General features: G+C 39.3%; 1 protein-coding gene across 38 annotated transcripts in view; it reads right to left on the reverse strand.

Moving 5' to 3' along the window:
• Positions 1-24000, reverse strand: part of LOC147359668 (uncharacterized) — a 587603-nt gene that overhangs the window by 124254 nt on the left and 439349 nt on the right. For 5 of the 38 annotated variants that reach the window (XR_015140287.1, XR_015140294.1, XR_015140297.1 and 2 more), the window contains one exon: positions 8948-9850. The exons of the other annotated variants lie outside the window; for them this stretch is intronic. The gene's annotated coding sequence lies outside the window, so the exon portion shown is untranslated. The remainder of the gene's footprint in view (positions 1-8947; positions 9851-24000) is intronic. 38 annotated transcript variants of the gene reach the window in all.

Consider the following 24000-nt stretch of genomic DNA (forward strand, 5'->3'; position numbering starts at 1 on the left):
TAGCAATAGTGACAGCTGATTATATAAGAGAAAAGATGGGAACCAGAAAAAAAACTGAAATGACATATTCAAGATAGTGAATAAAACAATGACTACCCTAGACTTCTATACTTGGTGAAAATATCCTTGAAAAATAAAAGTTAAAAGACATTTTAACAGAGAAAATATAAAAGTATTTTCCATATTCAATTCTACACTCAAGGAATGAATAAAAGGAGACCTTCAGGCAGAAGAAAATGATAGAGGCTTGGGGAAATGGGAAGGAATGAGAAGCAACTGAAATAGTAAACAGGTGGGAAAATCTAAATGAACATTGACAACATGGAAGAAATGGACAAATTCTTAGAAAAGTACAACTTTCCAAAACTGAACCAGGAAGAAACAGAAAATCTTAACAGACCCATCACAAGCACAGAAATTGAAACTGTAATCAGAAATCTTCCAGCAAACAAAAGCCCAGGACCAGACAGCTTCACAGCTGAATTCTACCAAAAATTTAGAGAAGAGCTAACACCTATCCTACTCAAACTCTTCCAGAAAATTGCAGAGGAGGGTAAAGTTCCAAACTCATTCTATGAGGCCACCATCACCCTAATACCAAAACCAGACCAAAGTGCCGCAAAAAAAGAAAACTACAGGCCAATGTCACTGATGAACATAGATGCAAAAATCCTTAACAAAATTCTAGCAAACAGACTCCAACAACAGTTAAAAAAGATCATACACCATGACCAAGTGGGCTTTATCCTAGGGATGCAAGGGTTCTTCAATATCTGCAAATCAATCAATGTGCTGCACCATATTAACAAATTGAAAGATAAAAACCATATGATTATCTCAATAGATGCAGAGAAAGCCTTTAACAGAATTCAACATCCATTTATGATAAAAACTCTCCAGAAAGCAGGAATAGAAGGAACATACCTCAACATAATAAAAGCTATATATGACAAACACACAGCAAACATTATCCTCAATGGTGAAAAACTGAAAGCATTTCCCCTAAAGTCAGGAATAAGACAAGGGTGGCCACTTTCACCACTACTATTCAACATAGTTCTGGAAGTTTTGGCAACAGCAATCAGAGCAGAAAAATAAAGAAAAGGACCAGATTGGAAAAGAAGTAAAACTCTCACTCTTTGCAGATGAAATGATCCTCTACATAGAAAAACCTAAAGACTCCACTAGAAAATTACTAGAGCTAATCAATGAATATAGTTAAGTTGTAGGATATAAAATTAACACACAGAAATCCCTTGCATTCCTAAACACTGACAATGAGAAAACAGAAAGAGAAATCAAGGAAAGAATTTCATTCACCACTGCAATGAAAAGAATAAAATACTTAGGAATATATCTACCTAAAGAAACTAAAGACCTATATATAGAAAACTATAAAACACTGATGAAAGAAATCAAAGAGGACACAAATAGATGGAAAAATATACCATGTTCATGGACTGAAAGAATCAATATAGTGAAAAGGAGTATACTACCCAAAGCAATCTATAGATTCAATGCAATCCCTATCAAGTTACCAACGGTATTTTTCACAGAACTAGAACAAATAATTTCACAATTTGTATGGAAATACAAAAAAAAAAAAACTCAAATAGCCAAAGCAATCTTGAGAAAGAAGAATGGAACTGGAGGAATCAACCTGCCTGACTTCAGGCTCTACTACAAAGCTACAAAAGCTATTTGTGTCTTTCTGGCACAAAGACAGAAATACAGATCAATGGAACAAAATAGAAAGCCCAGGGATAAATCCATGCACCTATGGACACTTTATCTTTGACAAAGGAGGCAAGAATATACAATGGAGAAAAGACAATCTCTTTAACAAGTGGTGCTGGGAAATCTGGTCAACCACTTGTAAAAGAATGAAACTAGAACACTTTCTAACACCATACACAAAAATAAACTCAAAATGGATTAAAGATCTAAATGTAAGACCAGAAACTATTAAACTCCTAGAGGAAAACATAGGCAAAACACTCTCCAACATAAATCACAGCAGGAACCTCTATGATCCTCTATGACCCACCTCCCAGAATATTGGAAATAAAAGTGAAACTAAACAAATGGGACCTAATTAAGCTTAAAAGCTTTTGCACAGCAAAGGAAACTATAAGCAAGGTGGAAAGACAGCCTTCAGAATGGGAGAAAATAATAGCAAGCGAAGCAACAGACAAAGAATTAATCTTAAAAATATACAAGCAACTCCTGCAGCTCAATTCCAGAAAAATAAACGACCCAATCAAAAAATGGGCCAAAGAACTAAATAGACATTTCTCTAAAGAAGACATACAGATGGCTAACAAACACATGAAAAGATGCTCAACATCACTCATTATCAGAGAAATGCAAATCAAAACCACAATGAGGTACCATTTCATGCCTGTCAGAATGGCTGCTACCCAAAAGTCTACAAGCAATAAATACTGGAAAGGGTGTGGAGAAAAGGGAACCCTCTTACACTGTTGGTGGGAATGCAAACTAGTACAGCCACTGTGGAGAACAGTCTGGAGATTCCTTAAAAAAACTGGAAATAGAACTGCCATATGACCCAGCAATCCCACTGCTGGGCATACACACTGAGGAAACCAGAATTGAAAGAGACACATGTACCCCAATGTTCATCACAGCACTGTTTATAATAGCCAGGACATGTAAGCAACCTAGATGTCCATCAGTAGATGAATGTATAAGAAAGCTGTGGTACATATACACAATGGAATATTACTCAGCCATTAAAAAGATTACATTTTAATCAGTTCTAATGAGGTGGATGAAACTGGAGCCTATTATACAGAGTGAAGTAATCAAGAAAGAAAAACACCAATACAGTATACTAATGTATATATATGGAATTTAGAAAGGTGGTAACAATAACCCCACATGTGAGACAGCAAAAGAGACACAGATGTATAGAACAGTCTTCTGGACTATGTGGGAGAGGGCGAGGGTGGGATCATTTGGGAGAATGGCATTGAAACATGTATATTATCATATGTGAAAAGGATCGCCAGTCCAGGTTGATGCATGAGACAGGGCACTCAGGGCTGGTGCACTGGGATGACCCAGAGGGATGGGATAGGGAGAGAGGTGGGAGAGGGGTTCAGGATGGGGAACACATGTACACCCATGGTGGATCCATGTCAATGTATGGCAAAACCACTACAATATTGTAAAGTAATTGCTGCTGCTGCTGCTGCTGCTAAGTCACTTCAGTCATGTCCGACTCTGTGCAACCCCATAGATGGCAGCCCAGCAGGCTCCCCTGTCCCTGGGATTCTCCAGGCAAGAACACTAGAGTGGGTTGCTATTCCTTCTCCAATGCATGAAAGTGAAAAGTGAAAGTGAAGTTGCTCAGTCATGTCCAACTCTTCACAACCCCATGAACCAGAGCCTACCAGGCTCCTCCGTCCATGGGGTTTTCCAGGCAAGAGTACTGGAGTGGGGTGCCATTGCCTTCTCCAGTAAAGTAATTAGCCTCCAATTAAAATAAATAAATTTATATTAAAAATGTTAAAAAATAAATGAACACTGAGTATATAAATAAAGATAAAGCTTATGGAATATAACATACAAGGAGAATATATTTAGAATTAAAATACATAACAATAATGTTCAATAATGTGGGACATGGTAAATGGAGTTGAATTCTCTAGGATAATGACAGAAAACATAGTGAAAGACCATATAGCTAATAAAGTAATAAAAGAAAATTAAATAATAAAAAAAATTACTCTAAGTGAAATTGATAGAAATGGAGAAATGGTACATAGAAATAAAAATAGACTATTAGTTACTTAAAGTAAGTGAATTAAATATTTCAGTTACAATAACAAAGATTAATAGCACAAATTAAAAGTAAATTGACTATATATTTCTTAAAAGAGACATATCTTAAACACAATACAGAATACTTGAAATTAAATATTGGAAATATTTACACAATGCAAATATTAATACATTTGATATATAGTAATATTTGGCAGTTATTTTAAAGCAAGAAACATCTCTACAGTTTCAAAAGTGTGGGGATTTTTTTTTATTATTATAAAAGGATCAACCCATGTGAAAATGTACTAAGTTTACATCTATCTAATTACACTGTTTTAAAATACATAAATCAAGTACTAATAGAACTTAAAAGAGAAACAAAGTCACAGTCGTTTGGCAGATATTCATGCATTTCTTACTCAAGTTCTAATCAAATAGGCAGATACAAAATCAGCAAGAATGTAGGATATTTGAGTAACAAGAAAAACAAACAACCTGACACATAGAAAACAATGTACATGTTAACTGCAGACAAAAATAATCAACAGAAGGATGGGAAGAATGAACACGAAACAAACTTTCATTACTGTAGAAGGCGACTTACAAGACAGGCTTTAACCCTTTGTCGGAATAAGTCTTGCAACCATTCCTCCTGCCACCACTGTCTCCATTATATTAAACTTTTCTCCCTGTAGAAACTGGACAGTTATAGGCCCGCTCCAACAAGGAGGAAGGAAAGAAAGCTGAAGCTGTGTACAAGCTTCACACCCAGATCTGGAACTTGCTTTGTCAGGACAGTGGCTCAAAATATTCCTGTCCTAATTCACTTCTCTCCTGAAAGTAGAAGTTTCTTCCTAAAAACACACAAGTAGGAAATTTCACCTAACACTAGCTCAAGGAGATTCTATGATTCAGAGAGTGACATATGTTAGATATAATTCTAACACTGATCGCAGTTTTAATGAAATGTCTGTTTTCCTTGCACTTCATCTCTAGAACCAGACATTATTAACACATGTATCCCAACCCTTCACACAGTGCTTGGCACTTCACATATTTCTAAAAGAATTTCTCGAATAAATAAAAATTGGAATAAAATAAGAAAAGGCTCCTGGCAGAGACAAAACAACAGTCTAGGAGTAAGATAAGCACTTTCCAGAGTAACCCTTCCTGAGACATGTGGACCCTTGCATTGTACACGTGGTCCTTGGAAAACCTGGAAATCACCCAAATTCAACCAGAGTAACTGTGTGCATCTTCAGATCTCAAATATGACCCAGAACAGTTGCTAGTTCGTGCTGAATTACAGCTGGACATCCTGAGAGAAGATACGTGTTAATAGATCCATGTGGTTCACATGGCGATGAAAACTGCGTCAAAGTCAATAGCATACTACAAGGAAGAAGCAGCAGCCAACCTCAGGTTTTTTATATCCTGGAGATGGGGGCTCCTGCATTTGCACTGCCAGGAATTTCCACTTAATCCTCCACATCAATCATTTAAAATCATTGCCTCTTTGAAATGAAATAAAACACTGAGGTCCAGAGAGAATGAGGAAACTGTTCTAATTACTGTTATAACTGAGAATCAGATCCTGATCTTTCTATGCCCCCAAACCTGGGCCCTTTCAACTTTTGTCTACAGATTCCAAAAACACCGTTTAAAAGATGCTGTGGGTCTAACTGCCTTTGTTCAATAAGCTACTGATACTGACTTCAGTTTCCTTGGGAACTTCCCCACTGGGGAAAAATGCAATGACAAACAGGAACTCCTCAGTCCTCATTATAACTATATTCTCTATGTTTCATTCATAAAGTAGAATATGGACTAACAATCAGTATCTGAAGATATCCTTTACTCACTAGGATTGGAATTGCTTCTTGCAGGAAAGACAGGGAAAGGTAGGGTATCCAAAGGTCCAAATCTGGCCCATCCATGGGCAATTCTGCCTTCGTGAACAGCACATCCAGAATACTGTTTCCTTGATACCTTTTTTTTTAATTGTTAAACAGCTTACCCACTAGTTGCATAAGAAATAAAAGGTCAGGGACTTCCCTGATGGTCTAGTGGTTAAGAATCTGCTTTGAAATGCAGGGGACATGGGTTTGATGGTTAAGAATCTGCTTTGCAATGCAGGGGACATGGGTTTGATCCCTGGTTCAGGAACTAAGGTCACACATGTCATGGGGCAACTAAGCCCATGCACCACAACTAATGAGCCCGCTGTCTAGAGCTCAAGAGCCACAACACAAGAAGCCACTGCAGTGAGAAGCCCGTATATCACAACTAGAGAAAGTCCATGAGCAGCAGTGAAGAGGCCATGTGCTGGACCAAAGACCCAGCACAGTCAAAAACAATAAATAAAAGAAATAAAAAGGTCACCCCAATCTATATTTCCTTTTTATATGTTGGAACTCAGTCGATTTTGAAACTTGTTAATATGTGCTGCCAACATTTTCTTCATCTTTCATTGCTGCCTCAAAATGTGTGATTTCTTTTTTTACATAATAAAGAAGTACTTTTACAAATAGAGAAGTATTTTCTCTTTTACTCCTCTCTTTCTCTCATCCCCACTCTATCTCTGTCTTGCCTCATTTTTCTTCTGCTTCATTCTTTCTCACAGTCATCTATTATTCCTCCTTTGTTGACCCTTATCTTTTTATCATGGTGAGCTTTTCTTATTGAAGTATAGTTGATATACGATATACCTTCAGGTGTACAATATTTGTGATTCACAAATTTTAAAGGTTATACTCCATTTGCAGTTATTTTAAGATTTGACTATGTTCACCGTGTTGTATGGTGATCAGCCCCGGGATTTCTTCAGAAGGAATGATGCTAAAGCTGAAACTCCAGTACTTTGGCCACCTCATGCAAAGAGTTGACTCACTGGAAAAGACTCTGATGCTGGGAGGGATTGGGGGCAGGAGGAGAAGAGGACGACAGAGGATGAGATGGCTGGATGGCATCACTGACTCGATGGACGTGAGTCTGAGTGAACTCCCAGAGTTGGTGATGGACAGGGAGGCCTGGCGTGCTGCGATTCATGGGGTCACAAAGAAAGAGTTGGACACGACTGAGAGACTGAAATGAACTGAACTGAACTAAAGCTTATTTTATACATAATAGTTTGTATCTCTTAGTTCCCCCTAACCCTGTATCACCCTCACTCCCTTCCTTGGCCAATTATCTTTTCACACCAATGATAACCAGATGCAATTCCCCAAATTCTACCCACTAGAAGTCTTTTTCCTTGCTACTGTCTTTCAAGGCCATTAATGCAATGCTAGCCCAACCAACCCTCCATCACCCTGGGGCGGGAAAGCCTCTGGAGTAAATATTACCTATCAGAGTATCCCCACATTGGCCACAAATGACTGTCTTATGCCTCCACCTCAATTAGGCACAAGATATAGGCTTCCCAAGGAACGGTGAGGTCCCAGGTTAGGTAGTTCTGGGTAGCTGAGGTAGACACTGAAGACCTGATTGATGAAGGCTGTCACACACTCAGTGCCTCGAATATAGTACCCATATATGTACATTTGCAAGAAACAGAAAATCTGACCTCAGTGACTTACTGTTTTCTTTTATATTTTGATTGAAGTAGAGTGAACTTACAACATTATATTTGTTTCAGGTATACGATATAGCAATTCAACATTTTTAGATTATGCACACCATGCAAATTTATTACAATACCATTGACTGTACTGCCTATGCTTCCATTACATCTTTGTGATTTCTAACTAGTAGTTTGCAACTCTTAATCTCTTTCACCTCTTTACCCCTTCTTCACCCTACATCCTTTCTGGCAACCACTCATTTGTTCTCTGTATCTTCGAGTCTGTATCTGTTTTGTTATACTTGTATGTCTGCTTTGTTTTTTGTGTTTTTTTTAATTTAGATTTATTTTGTTGTTTTTTAATTTTTTTATATTTTTTAACTTTACAATATTGTTTTGGTTTTGCCATATATCAAAATGAATCCACCACAGGTTCTATATATAAATGAAAACATACAGTGTATGATAGACAGATAGATACATATAGATCTTTATCCATTCATCTGTCCCTGGACACTTAGGCTGCTTCTGTATCTTGGCTATAATAAATAATTCTGCTATGAACATTGAAGTGAATATATCTTTTCTAATTCATGTTTTCATTTTCTTTGGACAAATACCCAGGAGTGGAATGTGGAATTGCTGGATCGCATGTTAGTTCTATTTTTAAAGTTTTGAGGAACTTCCATGCTGTTTTCCACAGTGACTGTACCAATTTACATTCCTCCTAACAGTTATATAAGAGTAACTCGTGTCTGTTCAATAGATCAATAAAGTCTACAGCCTTCTTGCCAGTACCCTTATGGTCACAAGGTGGCAAGTGTCATATTTACAGTCAAGGCCAGAATGAGAAAGGACATTGCAGTGTGTCTGTCCTTTTTCATCAGAAAAACTAAACCCCTTTAAGAATTCTGCAGGAAAATTTCATTTTCCTAGGTCTCCTTGGACAAAACTGAGGTACACTGGGGCTTCCAAGAATGCTAAAAGAGTGAGAATAAGATTATCATGATCGACTTACACCAATAAAAATTTATTGCTTGGCAAAAAATCCATGAGAGTGCTGTTAGCAAGGAGAAGGGAAGAACAGCTGAACAGTAGGTAGAATACCAACAATATCTGTCACAAGGAATAAATATTTATAGAATGGAGAATGATTTTTTGGCTACACAAATAATTCCTGCCTTGGGAAGAAGTTTGACTCAATCATTTCTGAGGTCATTTCAATACCAGTCCATGAACTAAGGGGAACATTAAAGACTACCCATAATTAATCAAAAGAAATCTTTTAACTGTGGCAAACCATCAAGAGAGCCAGCAAAAGAGAGGAAAATTCTTTAGTATCATAGCCAGACTCATTCTGTATCCCCAGAGATACCTCCAGGCAGCCACTGACTTTCAGAACAGAGCTGTTGGGGCCACAGTGAGCCAAAGAGGAATAATAACCACTTTGTCCTCCTCCTGGACCAGGGAAAAAGTGATCAGCTGTAGCCTCCATGAAAAGCCTTCCTCTTCCCACCTTTAACGACTCGCCCCCGCCTTCCTCCCCACCCTCAACGGAGTCCCCTGCTCAAAATCTGACGTAAATTGTTTCCTTACCGTGGCAAGCTGCCCAAGATTTCTGGGAAGTATGTTTGAACAGGAGTCCTGCCAGGGCTGGAGTCAGCAGTGCTTCTGTGTAGCCTGCAGTGTAAGTTGTGATTAGGGATATTGAGATCCCTGAAGCTGTAGGCCAAGCAAGTGTGTCGTCTGTGTGTGTGTGTGTGTGTGTGTGTGTGTGTGTGTGTGTAGTTTTTTTTTTTCCTATTCGATTCTTCACTTAGAATATGAAAACCAAAGGCCATTAGAGACTGTTAGCTTGATGGAGTACGGCATTCCTCCCAAGGCTGTTTTCGCTTTCCTCTCCATTCATTCATTCACTCACTCATTCTTTCAACTAAAGAACTTTTCTCCAGTAAAGAGTAGTTAACAGGGAGATAAGGGTCTAGAGATTATGGTGAAAGGCAGACTTTAAGCCAATACTTTAAATCGTTTCTTGATGACGTCTACTCTTTTACCTCCTTCTGTTTTTCCCATTCTTTACTGTTTCAGGGTTGAAGTAAAATATTGCCTGCTGAGATGGTATAGCTGAAGAAGCATGAGCTATGGAATAAAAAGACGCTGATGAGAATTCCAGCTGAACCACTTATGAGCTGCTGGACCTTCAGCAAGTTACTTAATCCACATGAAGCTGTTTTCCTTCATCTGAGCAGGTGGCCGGTGGTCTCTTCACACACTGATATTCCAATTTGCATTCTTCTTCACTTCCTCACTTATACTTTCTTAAATACACTATCTCCAAATTTGTTAGTAATTTTTCATGGAGTCATCTCTCTTCGTGGCACACAGAGATACTCATTGTGTCCTGAAGGCTCTAGTTCGCTATGTGGTCCACTTAGTAAAATGCTCCAATACTTTGGCCACTTGATGCAAAGAACTGACTCATTGGAAATGACCCTGTTGCTGGAAAAGATTGAGGGCAGGAGGAGAAAGGGACAACAGAGGATAAGATGGTTGGATGGCATCACTGACTTCATCATCACTGATAAGTTTGAGCAAACTCTGGGAGTTGGCAATGGACAGGGAAGCCTGGTGTGCTGTAGTCCATGGGGTCGCAGAGTCAGACATGACTGAGCAACTAAACTGAACTGAGTAAAATGCTATTGAGGAATAGTATACAAATCATGAATATACAGCTTCATGGATTATCACAAACTGACAAGCTTATGGAACCAGCACTTATATCACAGAATTGAACATCTCTAGCACCCCAGAATCCTCTGCATCCTTTTCCACAACCAAAAGCTAACTTCTATCCTTATATTTAATACCGATAAGAGTATTGTAGGGACCCTTTCATTGCATGGGGCTTCTTTCATTAAACTCCATGTTTATAAGATACATTAATGTTGTTACCTATAGTGTTACTCTTCACTATCATTGTTGTATAATATTCCATTGTGTGACTATATCACGATTTGTTTATTCATCTCTCTGTGGATGAATATTTAGATTACTCCAGTTCCAAACTATGATAAATAGTGGTGCTATAAACATTCCTCCACATGATTTTTTGTCAACAGATGCACACTCTTCTTTAGCATATCTAGGACTAGACTTACTGGGTCATAGGGTATGAAAATATTTAACTTTAGTTAATATGGTCACTTTTCCAAAGTGCCTGCAACAATGTCCACCCCCACCACCAACATGTATAGAATTCCTCTTACTCAATACATTCAGTAACTCTTCTTGCTGTTAACTACTATCATCATTCCCTGTCAGTTCCTTCTAAATAATGTACTTATTGTTCAACATGTTTTGATATGTTCATCTCTTACAGCTGAGCCATTGTGATCAATGTACATTGATGGACATTGCTTTGTGAAAGTGATTTTCATTTCCCTGATGACCAAGGAAGGTGAGCAGCCTTTCAAAAGTTTATTGGTCATTTGAATATGCTCTTTTAATGAAGTTTCTGTTCAAGTTTCTTGCTCATGTTTTCCTGTTGAATTGTCTATCTTTTACTTATTGACTTGTAGTTCTTTATATATTTTGTAGAGTCCTCTGGCTAACATATGTGGTGCAAATATTTTCTCTTGCTCAGTGGCTTGCCTTTGGTTTGAGTCATTCATTTCTAAATATTGCTCTAGAAACAAATGAAGTGGAATCACTCCTCTGAAGCTTCTTATCTGTGAGACTTCAGGTGAGTTAATAAGCCTTTCTGAACCTCAGTTTCCTATCTATAAAATAGGAATAATAACCCTCACCCAACCTATATCATATTGCTATTGGGAGGAAGAAATGAAGTCCTACCTATGCAACAGCTTAAGAATTCATACATTATCTAGGTCAAGAATTATAACTATGGTTTATAACTATTATAGATAACTCATATTACTATTATTAGTGGTAAGTTGGCAGGCACCAGAGGAAAAAATAATCGAATTGTATGCTGGGTAGTAAAATAGCTTAGGAATAAATCACCTGAGAGGGTGATATCCTTAGTTCACATCCATGGGACAAAGAACTTTTAGTTATACATCCTACACAAAAGAGGGATCTTATAAGACTGAAACAGTATTCCCAGACGTGAGCCTCAGCGCCCATACAGGCATTTCAGAACTTGACACTGAAATTCTCATTTCCTCTCAGTTCCCTTACTTTCCACTGAATACATCCAGTCAGGCAAAGATGTCTTCCCCAAGAAGGTAATGCCACTTCTCAAAAACCTGAGCCTCTAACAAGATGTGTTTTCCATCCATTTTTATTCTTAAACCAAGCGACAGTTGACTTTTGTTAAGAACTTAATGATATAAGGGCTGTGAGGGAATAACGTGGAGTACTAGAAGGTTGAGTGCTGACACACTGAAATCATCTTATCCTACCTCCTAATCTTACACCTGGAGAAATGGAGGTCTAGAGAGACAAAGTACTTACCTAAGGATGTGCATGAAGTGAGTGAAGGACAAAAGCCTGCAATTTTGCTTTACAGACCATAGGCTATGGAGGGCCATGTCTGTTTTGTTCATCGTCATAACATGTGGCACACCAAGCACGGTGCCTATCAAACAGCCTTCCTGACAATTCCCAAACACACCAAGCTCATTTCTATACACAGAGAGAACTCACTACATGGGAAGGGCTTGGCACTTAAAATTTTATAGAATAATGTAAATAAGTGACTGATTGTTTACAAGAACACAGAGCTGGGAAAACCTGTACAGATGATTAATTGTGGGATATTTCCCATGTTCCTCAGAGAATCCTTCCAAAACCACCTAAAGCCTAAGACAGAGGTAGTCTGTGTTCACATAGCAGTATGTTCTTAACTCTGTTATAGCAGTGTGTATTGCATTACCTCATGTCATAGATAGCCATTCATGTGTTTAAATCCACTAGACTATGCCTAGTACAGACCTTGATACCTGGTAGGTAATCCACGAATAGTTACTACATGAGTAACTCAAGCAACCAACCGATAGGCAACAGTTGATCTCCCTACTACTTTAGCATCTCAACCTACATTCCCAGGGCTGAAATTAGGGATATCGAAATCCCTGAAATTATAGATCTATTATAGTATGTTGTCTTTAGGGAAGGAACACACACACACATATTTTTTTTTTCTATTTCTATGTCTTCTACCTCTATTGTTGACTTCGCATATGAAGAAAAACAGAGTGTAAGAGACTGCTAGTTTGATGACGTATAACAACCATTCTAAGTCTACTTCTTTTCACTGTATCCTCACAAGGCAGAAGGGTTGTGGGAGCTCTTTGAGGTTTCTTTCATAAGGGTATTAATCCATTCACAGAGGCTCCACCCCCATGACCTAACTTACCTCCTAATACCATTACATTTTGTTTAGCGGCTAAGTCATCTTTGACTTTTTTGTGACCCGAGGGACTATAGCCCACCAGATTCCTCTATCTATGGGATTCCCCAGGCAAGAATACAGGAGTGGGTTGCCATTTCCTTCTCCAGTGGATCTACATTGAGGGTTAAGATTTCAACATATGACGTTGGGGGAGACCAAAGCATTCAGGCCATCCACTCATCCTTGAACACATTGGTAAGATCACCCATCGCAATCAGGATCAAGAAGCTGAGCTAAACTGATAGCCCCTCAAAAGTTCTCCCTGTCTGCGCAGACTCAATGGTCCCATTAAGATAAGTGCACTGCAGAGGCGCTGAACTAGTTTCTGCATGACCAATCTTTAAAAATGTAATCATTTAAAATAAATACCAAAATACATATATAGTTGATTCACTTCATTATATGACAGAAACTAACACAACATTGTAAAGCAATTGTGTGTGTGTGTGTGTGTGTGTGTGTATGTGTGCGCTCCATTCTGTCTGACTCTTTACAACCCCAGAAACTGTAGGCTGCCATGCTTCTCTGTCCATGGAATTTTCCAGGCAAGAATATTGGAGTGGGTTGCCATTTCCTCCTCCAGGGGTTCTTTCTGACCCAGGGATAGAACCCACATCTCTTGTGTCTCCTGCATTGGCAGGTGGATTCTTTACCACTGTGCCACCTGGGAAGCAGGTGGGAAGCAATTATACTTCCATAAAAAATAAAACCATCCCTTTTTAAAAATGAAGAATAATAATGCATATTTAAGTAAATAGCATCCCTATTTTTCATTATGATCTTTTAGGAAAAAAACAGTCAGGCACCATTTTTCCGACTTTGTTGAAGAAACTAAGGCTCATAGAGTTTAGTTGCTTTGACCAAGGTCACAGATTTACGATTTCATGATTGAATGACTAGGACTTTAGCCGCTTTTGCCCTAGATCCCTTTCCTCTTTTTATATCATCAGCATCGTTCATCTACTCTCCATCATCATTTTCTCCAGAGGAGTGGGGGGGAAAGTACAAAATTCAGGCAAGTATGGTACCTCTGAGGATTCTTCATGACTCACTAAAATAACTGGACACATCTTCTGGGAAACAGAGTCAGAGAACAGAATGTGGGAAGATCCTTGCCTTCCTCTGAAATGACAGGGCAGGTCTCTGACTGACATTCTCAGATTCCCACAAGGAGAATAACACTTCTTGTCTCTCAACTGTGTAACTCTGAGCCAGAGGCATCTCTTTATCTTTTCCAAGAAAATGGAAACCAAAAGAAAACTGTCTTTACCAAGAGGTACAATTGAAGCAAGACAATGTTCCTTGCAAAGGATGCCCACAGAGTCCAGGTCTGGCTGTGGTCAAGTAGACCAGACATACTGCATTTGGGTCATCACTAAGATAGACAGCCTTTAATTTCACTTCAAACCATTTTTATCAGCCTCAACAAAAATTTGACATATTGAGACACATATAATATCACAATAAATGTGCATTTTTGTATTGAGTTGTTCCTAATAATATATATTCCCTAATGGGGTTTTGAGAACACAGAATACTAACAAGTAGAACCATGCCCGTTGGTCCCAGGACCATCTCTGATACAGGAGCACAACTGAATCCACGGAGTGTGGAAAATGGTGTGTTATCAGTAATACTATTATGCTTCTTGATTAAGGTGAATTTATTAATTTATATAATAATACCAAGAATAATTGAGAGAGCTTTTTGAAAGTATAGTTGTACTAGAGAGAAGAATCAGACACAATTTCACTCTTATGAAATAGACACAATTTCACTCTTATGAAATAACTATTAAGTGCTATTAAATATATCAGTTTAAGTACTTCATCTATACAGTTTTCTTTGATTCATACAAGAGATACAAAGAAGAATTTGAGAAGCAATTCCTAGCCTCAAAGAGAGACAGCTACCTCCTTAAATAATTACAGACCATATCATGCCATAGCGGTTGTCTGCACTCTGTGGTATGTTAAGAACAAATGTAGGAATGACCAATTCTGCATGGGGGGGCAAAAACAAATCCAGCAAACGTTTGAGTCTGCTGGGATGGCCAGTAAATCAATCAGCCTCAGTCCCTGTAAGATGGTCTTCCAAACCCCAACTCAATGACCAGTGGTTGATTCAGTGACCACACAGACACACAGACATATTTAACTGCCAGCCCTCATTGAGTCTGGTTTCATCGGGTGAGTTTCCTTCAGGGCTGTTGCATTCAGTTTTCTTCTTCCATTCCAGAATACTTAGGTCAGAACACTGGTCCAGAATGTGACGAAGTCTAAAGTCTTGCAAAATTTTCACAAGAAGGAAAGGTCATTGATTGTGTCTACAGGGCGAGAGTTCAGTGTTCAGGGGGAGTCTGATATTTAGTCTTTTAACTCCAGATAGGCATTATTTCCTCCAACTCATTGAGTATCACATAATATTATATAGTGAATCTTTGGTCTCTGGCCTCTCAAGAACCAGTCAGTTAAGCTTTTCCAATATTCCATGACCCATCAATAAATAGTACCAAGTCTTACACTGGGCACTGGAAATCAAAAATAAATGAGCCATGATCCTTGTCTTCAAATGTTATACAGTTCAGGGAAGAGACAAGAATCAAACAAGGCAATTAAAAGTCTGATTCCAGGGGTTGATGTGAGCAGAGGAGAGTGACAAATTGCAGGATTTGGGAAGGTGGGAGGTGGAAGGAAAACTTCCTAGAAGAAGTAGCATCTAAGCTGAGTTCTGAAATGAAATGCAGAGGATATGCAGGTGATAAAGGGGGAAGGAAGGGGGGCATTCCAGGAAAGTACTAGTGAAAACAGACGTATGGAGGACAAAAACATGGAGTGCAGTCAGAGCCTCAAGAAAGTTCAGAATAGAGGGAACATGGCAGGGAAGACAGAAGACTGAGAACCTAGAGGAGCAACTCTAGAGTTGTATTTTTTACAGGTTTCATAGATCATATTTTGAAGGCAGCAAAAACTCTGAAGGTTTTCAATAGGGTAATAAGTATGTGTGTGTGTGGTGTGTTATTGAAGGATACCCCAAAAGCTACTTCTTGGAAAGTGAGTTACAGAGAGTGAAGTTAGAAGTTAGAAGCCAACCAGAAGGCTGTTTTGGTAGTCCAGAAAGGAAATGACAGAGTACTGACATTTTTTTAGAAATGACAGTGTGGTAGAGAAACATTAGTGCAATAAAGAATCTCTAACAATTTATAAAGAAGAATTGGTAGTTAAATGGATGTTGGACATAAAGGAAAGGGAGGAATCAAAGCTAACATCTAAGTTTGAAGCTTGGAAATTGGATAGATAATGGTTCTATTTATTAAGAACAATAATACTTTGTTTTCAATGGGTTTTGTTTTTTCATATTTTCAGTCCCCATATCAAATAAGAGATAATTTGCTGTTTTCTAGAACCAGAGCTCTGGAACTAAGTTATCTTTTCACCTGATATGAAGTCATCTAAATTAATACAATTTCCTTAAATATGTACAAGGGAGGAAGTCAGACACAGAAGGTCACACTGTATGATTCCTCTTCTATATGAAATAATCAGAATAGATAAGTCCATAAAAACAGGACACAGCTTGGAGGTTGCCAGGGGCTTGGGAGAGGGAGGGTGGGGAGGAACTGCTTGCTGGCTTTAGAGTTTCATTCGGGAGTAATGAAAATATCCTGCAACTAGACAGTTGTGGTGGTTGCAGAACAATGTAAATATACTAAGGACTGATGAATTGCTTGCTTTAAAATGGTTAATTTTACATTAAATGAGTTCATCTCAATACATATTTTAAAATGTACACTCCTTAACCCTTTCTGGAGGTCCTCACCTCCTCTACACAAACGCAATATCAGTCCTGACAAAATCAATGCTACAATCAGACAAATAGGAGAACTTTCAGAATAAAGTAAACAGCACAGCCCTTAGGAGCCTTTAGTGGAATCTCGTTGACACTTTGATGATTCCATGGGGGAGGGACAGCCACGGATGTGTTGATGTGCCTATCTGTCTGGAAGACTTTTCTTCTTTCTCTTACAGTGAACAGTTTTCCCCCGGCTTGCAGGCCATTCAGCAAGCACTAAAGCAGTCATGGGACCACCTCACAGCCTCCCCTCCCAGAGTAACCTGTCGTGGTGGCTCTCCAAGGACATGCCACGTTTACGGGGTATCCATTTCAAAGATTGGCTAATTGCTCCACAGGCTGCAAAAAGTACACTCTCAAATCATAAAAGGGAACCACTCTGGCTTTTCCCAGGCCACAAAGCATGACCAAGTTGATTAGGACTCATAATTCACACTCCCAATACCTGAGCTTGATCCTCGGAGAAACAGCTGCCCTATAAAAAGCCCAGACGGAGCACGTATATCAGGCTGTTCAAGCTGCCCCAGTCACAGCTTTGCATCCGCAATAAATGGCTTCTGCCATGTCTGGACTGGGGCTGCGCTGGAAACGAAACAATAAGAGTGGAAAACCATCCTTATTTATTGAGTTCACTTGCCCTTAACAGCAAATCAAACCCCCGCTGATGCAGCTCACAGAATCCAAAGAGCTAAAGATGGAAATGCTTCAGTGGACCAGCTATGCTGTCCCGGACTCACCATGGTCTTTGCCCCACAGCACACTCATCAATGTCCACGTCACCAGCACTTGGAATGACAAGGCAATCAGTGTTCTCTGGTGACACCCGGCACCAAAGCTGGTAGGTCTCACCAATTAGAGTTCTAGAGCCTTGAAAAGGATCAACTTGTTAGTGGAATGAGTGGAAAGCAAGCATAAGATAGAAGTTACACAAAGACACATTTTATGACCGTTCGTGTCAAGATGAGAGATGCAGTGTGAAGGAATGTGTTTTATAGCACAGAGAAGAGCCACATTGTATGGCAAAACCAGGTGGGTGAACAATGTTCAGGGGAAGATAAAGCCCATCTTGGATTCTGTATGCTAAGACAGGTCTTGTTCTTGCTGACAAGGGCTCTCAAGTGATGCTGAATATCATTGGGTTAGATAGACACACAAGTTTTGGGATTGCCTCAAAGTGGCTTTGAACCATAGCTCCACCGCTCCATCCACACATCCACTGACTCAGTCATTCACTTACTGGACAGTTATTTCTAAGTGTCTATTTTGTACTTGCGTATAAAGCACTGGACAAGCTACGGTCTTCTTCTCAAGCTTACTACCCAGGAGTTATGGAACAATAAAGCTAGGATCACAAGAAACTTAAGACATGCTCTGATAAGAGGTGACACAATGTGGGACTACCAAAGGGAGGAAATTGACCCAGAGGGACGGGCTGGAATTCCTAGAGGAAATGACATATAAACTGAGGCTCCAAGGACAAGTCAATAAGCAAATTGGGATACTGTGTGTGTGTACGGAGAAGTAAAATGGAGATTAGAAAGAGTGGATTAAAAGACTCAGAATATAGAGTATTTGGGGAAATTAGAGAAAAATGAAATGAACCTAAAGAGTCTTTGTAGGAAGAAAAAAAGACAAAGACTTAAAATTTTTACATAGAGAAATGACATAGGAAGAGAAATTTTAGGAAAATGCTACTAATCAGATAAATTTGGACCAGCAAGTTCATCCCTCTGAGCCTCAGTTTTTAGCGTGCATAATCTACCTAACTTGCTGTACAAATTAAATAAGAATACACATAAAATGCTAAGTGCCTGAAACTTAGTAGCTAATTTCTCAGCTATAACCACAAGGAACTATCCATTAGCAAATTTGATGTAACTTTCCACCTTCTCTTCCTGTACAAGTTCAAACATTTTATGAAACATTTCCTGTAAATTCAGGTACAAATTGGTTAATTCAATATTACAGCTCTGACAGAAGTTTAAGTTCATTTATTCAATCAATTATGCAACATATATTTAATTTACTGAGCATCTTTTCTGTGCTGGTCACGAGCTTGTGACTGGGGATGTTGTGATGAAAATACTGATTGGGGCAGATTCATTTTGATATTTGGCAAAACTAATACAATTATGTAAAGTTTAAAAATAAAATGAAATTAGAAAAAAAAAAGAAAATACTGATTGGATGGTGATTCAGTTAGAAAAAAAAGTGGTTGCTTACATCAAATACTCAGCAAATTACTGTGGTTCAGTGTGGTTTGGGGTTTATGCCAGAGACTACCAGTTGCCAACAAGTATCTATTCCCTTCCTTTCTTTATGTAAAGAATTCTCATTATAGGTGCTGCTAATGTTCTGTTTCTGAGAAGGCAATGGCACCCCACTCCAGTACTCTTGCCTGGAAAATCCCATGGATGGAGGAGCCTGATAGGCTACAGTCCATGGGGTTACTAAGTCGGACACAACTGAGCGACTTCACTTTCACCTTTCGCTTTCATGCATTGGAGAAGGAAATGGCAACCCATTCCAGTATTCTTGCCTGGAGAATCCCAGGGATGGGGGAGCCTGGTGGGCTGCCGTCTATGGGGTCGCACAGAGTTGGACACGACTGAAGTAACTTAGCAATGTTCTGTTTAATTACTTGGACATTGCTTACAGAAATGTATTTAGTTTGAGAAAATTCATCAGGGTACATATTTATTACAAAACTATATATAATTATAAAATATGTTATATACACAATCAAAGAAAATTAAATTTTTAAAATCTTCATTTTTATCTGGGCCTATTGTTGTTCCAATGCACAAGATACAGGAGATGTGGGTTTGATCCCTGGGTCGGGAAGATCCCCTCGAGTAGGAAATGGCAACCCACTCCAGTATTCTTGCCTGGAAAATCCCATGGACTGAGGAGCCTGGTGGACTGCCATCCATGGGGTGGCAAAGAGTCAGACACAACTGAGCATGCACAAATTGTTGTTCCAGCTTAAAAGGTATGCTCTAGGACTCCTGTGTAGCTAGGAATATGATGTGACTGAGTTCTGGCCAATGAAGTATAAACACAGATGCTGAGCAGTACTGCCAGTAATTTTTTTTAATTTCTTTATTTTTAATTGGAGGATAATTGCTTTACAATGTTTGTTGGTTTCTGCCATACATCATCATGAAGCAGCCATAGATATATCTGTCCCCTCTCTCTTGAACCTCCCTCCTACCTCCCACCCCATCTCACCCCTATAGGTTGTCACAGAGCAGCTGGATGAACTCCCCGAGTCATACAGCAGATTCCCACTGGCTATCTGTTTTACATATGGTAGTGTATATGTTCCAGTGCTACTCTCTCAATTTGTCCTACCCTCTCCCTTCCCCCGTGTCCACAAGCCAGTAAGTCTTTTACAGGGACATACACATGTTCCCCCTCAATTCTCTCCTCGACCCTAGGCCTGCGAACACAAATGATGTAGAGGCCATCTGTAGTCAAGAGAACAAGAGCCACATCCTAGGGATATTTGAGGGGTTAGATAGAAGAAGTTTTGACTCAGTTTGACAACTTTTTACAAATGCTAAAACAGTCCTGACTTCTAAATTTAGTTTCTGTGAGAAAGTAGGGGAGTAGTCTTGTTTTCACTTCAGTTCAGTTCAGTTCAGTTCAGTCGCTGAGTCGTGTCTGCCTCTTTGCGACCCCATGAATCGCAGCACGCCAGGCCTCCCTGTCCATCACCATCTCCCAGAGTTTACACAGACTCACGTCCATCGAGTTGGTGATGCCATCCAGCCATCTCATCCTCTGTCGTCCCCTTCTCCTCCTGCCCCCAATCCCTCCCAGCATCAGAGTCTTTTCCAACGAGTCAACTCTTCGTGTGAGCTGGCCAAAGTACTAGAGTTTCTTCTTTAGCATCATTCCTTCCAAAGAAATCCCAGGGCTGATTTCCTTCAGAATGGACTGGTTGGATCTCCTTGCAGTCCAAGGGACTCTCAAGAGTCTTCTCCAACACCACAGTTCAAAAGCATCAATTCTTCAGCACTCAGCTTTCTTCACAGTCCAACTCTCACATCCATACATGACCACTGGAAAAACCATAGCCTTGACTAGACGGACCTTTGTAGGCAATGTAATGTCTCTGCTTTTGAATATGCTATCTAGGTTGGTCATAACTTTTCTTCCAAGTAACAAGTGTCTTTTAATTTCATGGCTGCAGTCACCATCTGCAGTGATTTTGGAGCCCCCAAAAATAAAGTCTGACACAGTTTCCACTGTTTTCCCATCTATTTCCCATGAAGCGATGGGACCAGATGCCATGATCTTCGTTTTCTGAATGTTGAGCTTTAAGCCAACTTTTTCACTCTCCACTTTCACTTTCATCAAGAGGCTTTTTAGTTCTTCTTCACTTTCTGCCATAAGGGTGGTGTCATCTGCATATCTGAGGTTATTGATATTTCTCCCAGCAATCTTGATTCCAGCTTGTGCTTCTTCCAGCCCAGCGTTTCTCATAATGTACTCTGCATAGAAGTTAAATAAGCAGGATGACAATATACAGCCTTGACGTACTCCTTTTCCTATTTGGAACAAGTCTGTTGTTCCACGTCCAGTTCTAACTATTGCTTCCTGATCTTTCTTTGGTCTTGTTTTAAAATATTCTTATTTTGGATTTTTCTGTTAATTCAGCTGAAGTTAACTTTCACTAATACAAAGTTCAAGGTAGAATTATATTCAATCCTTGCTTTCACACCAGGAACACTCAAACAATTATACACACACACACACACATATATTATATATACACACACACATAAATGCACACATACGTATATATATATATGATTTTTGTGTATGTGTTTATATTTTTGCTGTTGTTTTAGTCACTAAGTCATGTCTGACTCTTTGAGACCTCATGGACTGCAGCCTGCCAGGCTCTACTGTCCAAGGGACTTCCCTGGAAGAATACTGGAGAGGGTTGCCATTTCCTTCTACAGGGGATCTTCCCAACCGAGGGATTAAACTCAAGTCTCCTGCATTGGCAAGTGGATTCTTTCCCACTGAGCCACCCAGGAAGCCCATGTGTGTGTGTGTATATATATACATATGTGTGTGTTATATGTGTGCTATATGTATCTGTGTGTGTGTGTATATATATATGTATGTATGTGTATGTGTGTTTTGTACAGAAAAACTATAAGAAAAAAATCTTCATGACCCAGATAACCACAATGCTGTGATCACTCACCTAGAGTCAGACATCCTAGAATGAAAAGTCAAGTGGGCCTTAGGAAGCAACACTACAAACAAAGCTAGTGGAGGTGATGGAATTCCAGTTGAGCTATTTCAAATCCTGGAAGATGCTGTGAAAGTGCTGCACTCAATATGTCAGCAAATTTGGAAAACTCAGCAGTGGCTACAGGACTGGAAAAGGTCAGTGTTCATTCCAATCCCAAAGAAAGGCAATGCCAAAGAATATTCAAACTATCGCACAAATGCTCATCTCACACACTAGCAAAGTAATGCTCAAAATTCTCCAAGCCAGGCTTCAACAGTATGTAAACTGTGAACTTCCAGATGTTCAAGCTGGTTTTAGAAAAGGCAGAGGAACCAGAGATCAAATTGCCAGCATCCATTGGATCATCAGAAAAGCAAGAGAGTTCCATAAAAACATCTACATCTGCTTTATTGATTATGCCAAAGTCTCTGACTGTGTGGATCACAACAAACTATGAAAATTCTTCAAGAGATGGGAATGCCAGACAACCTTACCTGCCTCCTGAGAAATCTGTATGCAGGTCAAGAAGCAACAGTTAGAACTGGACATGGAACAACAGACTGGTTCCAAATTGTGAAAGGAATACATGAAGGGTATACATTGTCACCCTGCTTATTTAACTTATATGCAGAGTACAAGATCATGCAAAATGCCAAGCTGGATGAAGCACAAGCTGGAATCAAGATTGCTGGGAGAAATATCAATAACCTCAGATACACAGATGACACCAACATTATGGCAGAAAGTGAAGAAGAACTAAAGAGCCTCTTGATGAAAGTGAAAGAAGAGAGTGAAAAAGTTGGTATAAAACTAAACTTTCAGAAAACTAAGGTCATGGCATCTGGTCCCATCACTTCATGGCAAATATTGGATGAGGATACAATGGAAACAGTGACAGACTTTATTTTGGGGGGCACCAAAATCACTGTAGATGGTGACTGCAGCCATGAAATTAAAAGATGCTTACTCCTTGGAAGAAAAGCTATGACCAACCTAAAAAGCAGAGACATTATTTTGCCAACAAAAGTGCATCTAGTCAAAGCTATGGTTTTTTCAGTAGTCATGTATGGATGTGAGAGTTGGACTGTGAAGAAAGCTGAGCACCAAAGAATTGGTGCTTTTGAACTGTGGTGTTGGAGAAGACTCTTGAGAGTCCCTTGGACTGCAAGGAGATCCAACCAGTCCATCCTAAAGGAAATAAGTCCTGAATATTCATTGGAGGGACTGATGCTGAAGCTGAAACTTCATTACTTTGGCCACCTAATGCAAAGAACTGACTCATTGGAAAAGACCCTGATGCTGAGAAAGATTGAAAGTGGGAGGGGAAGGGGATGACAGAGGATGAGATGGTTCAATGGCATCACCAACTCAATGGACATGAGTTTGAGTAAGCTCCTGGAGTTGGTGATGGACAGGGAGGCCTGGCATGCTGAAGTCCATGAGGTCACAAAGAGTCAGACACGACTGAGTGACTGAACTGAACTGATGTATATTAGTTGTTCAGTCGTGCCTGACTCTTTGCAGCCCCATGGAATATAGCCCTCCTGGTTCCTCTGTCCATGGGGATCTTCAGGCAAGATATTGGAGTGTCAAATTACCAATGGCATTTTTCACAGAAGTAGAATAAAAAAATTTCACAATTCACATGGATACACAAAAAACCATTAATAGCCAAAGCAGTCTTGAGAAAGAAGAATGGAACTGGAGGAATCAACCTTCCTGACTTTAGACTATACTACAAAGCTACAGTCATCAAGACAGTATGGTACTGTCACAAAAACAGAAATATAGACCAACGGAACAAGATAGAAAGACCAGAAATAATCCCATGCCTATGGGTATCTTATCTTTGACAAAAGAGGCAAGAATATACAATGGGGCAAAGACAGCCTCTTCAATAAATGTTGCTGGGCAAACTGGACAGCTACATGTAAAAGAATGAAATTAGAACACTTTCTAACACCATACATAAAGATAAACTCAAAATGGATTAAAGACATAAATATAACACCAGCAACTATAAAACTCTTAGAGGAAAACATAGGTAGAACACTTGATAATGTAAATCAAAGCAATATCCCCTATGACCCACCTCCTAGAATAATGGAAACAAAAACAAAAGTAAAC

The sequence above is a fragment of the Bos grunniens genome, chromosome 14 (assembly GCF_055505025.1).
Source record: "Bos grunniens cultivar Pamir isolate PY7600 chromosome 14, Bosgru_T2T1.0, whole genome shotgun sequence".
Classification (NCBI taxonomy): Eukaryota; Metazoa; Chordata; class Mammalia; order Artiodactyla; family Bovidae; genus Bos; species Bos grunniens.